Consider the following 1,780-nt stretch of genomic DNA (forward strand, 5'->3'; position numbering starts at 1 on the left):
GTTAAAAAAATTTGAGGGGTTTAATTAAGATACAGATTTAGTTACTAAAATTTGTATTAAAAATTTATAAATTAATATCAATTTTAATATTTTGTATATAATATTCATATTATGTTATTATAATTTTTTTATTTTATCAAACAATTAAGGTGTACACAAACAAATTAAGGTTTAATTCTTAATATTGATATGAATATATCAAAAATACTTTAAAAATAATTAATATTTTATCAAATAAAGCATAATTTTTGCATATGTATGTTATTAGCTATAAAGAAATAATTGTGCCAAGAATTATTTTTTTTTTTTGAAGTAAAGAATTCAACACAACTAAGTGGAGCAACAAAAGACAAAGAAAAAAAAAAAACAAAAATCAATCCACAGTAATCTCTTGCATTGCCATCAACAATCATTAGGATAAACTCTATTCCACTCTTTGTAGCTCATAAGCAACCTCTTTATAACTTCCACAACTCCTGTTTCTTGGCTCCTAAAGAGTCAATTATTCCGTTCCATTCATATGTGCCAAACGATAGCAAAAAACCCAATTAGCCACTTATTACGCTCCTCCTTCTTTACAGGCACTCCTGTCCAGCTTTTATAGTTCTACTTAATTGTCCCTGGAATAGCCCACAATCTACCATAGTCAAACAACCAAGCACACCACACCTGTCAAGTAAATTGACACCAAAGAAACAAGTGGTGAACGTCCTCAACATCCTCTTTACATAAAACACAGACACTATCATGCTGATCAATCACGTCTAACATACGTAATCTCTCCTTAGTATTGATTCTACCAACCAATACAAACCAGGCAAATAACTCAATCTGTGGAGGTACTAAACATCTCCAAATGGAACTAGTGAAGCTATAGCTAGTAATGTTCTCTGGAAGTATTTTCACCTGCAAACCCTACACAAAAGAGTTAGTAGAATAAACGCCTGATTTATCAAATTTTCACACCAGTCTGTTCTCTCTCTCAATTATTAACTTGACTGATTGTAGAACTTCATGAAGTTGGTTAATTAGTTCCAACTCTCATTGGAATAGTTCCTTTCTCCACTGAAAGTTCCATATCCATTCTAGCCCATCCCATAATCTACAATCCCCTATAACAAATCCGTTCTGATTTGAAATCGAGAAAAGCCTTGAAAAAGCCTCCTTCAACACATCAAATGGTAACCAATTGTCCTCCCAAAACCGGATTCGTCTACCATTACCTACCTCCAAGTATAAACCCCTGATCATCTTCTCCCTCACCTCCTGCTCTTTTATCTGTAACTGACAAATATCCTTCCATGGTCCCCCTCTAGCAGGTACAGACTGATGACACAATAATACATCAGGATTTAGATTATTATAAGAACATACAATCTTGTTTCATAATGGAGAATCTTTCTTAGAGAACCGCCACTATCATTTGAATAATAGTGCTGTATTTCGAAGTACTGCATCCCCCACACCCAAACCTCCTAACTTTTTTGGAACTTGAACTATTTCCCATTTCACTAATGGTATCCCATGCTTGCCATCTTCATTACTCCAAAGAAATCTCCTCTACAGTGAGTTTAACTTCTCTGCTACTACTTTTGGCATTTTGTATAAGCTAAGGTAGTACACTGGCAGACTATTAAGTACTTATTTAATAAGGACCAGCTTACCAGCTTTATTTAAGGTTTTTGTTTTTCACAAACTGAGTTTCTCTTTCACTTTATCTATAATCGGCTTCCATGTCTTGACAAGTCTCGGATTCGCTCCCAGTGGAACACCAAGATAT

Source organism: Arachis ipaensis, chromosome B05, assembly GCF_000816755.2.
Source record: "Arachis ipaensis cultivar K30076 chromosome B05, Araip1.1, whole genome shotgun sequence".
NCBI classification, from domain to species: domain Eukaryota; kingdom Viridiplantae; phylum Streptophyta; class Magnoliopsida; order Fabales; family Fabaceae; genus Arachis; species Arachis ipaensis.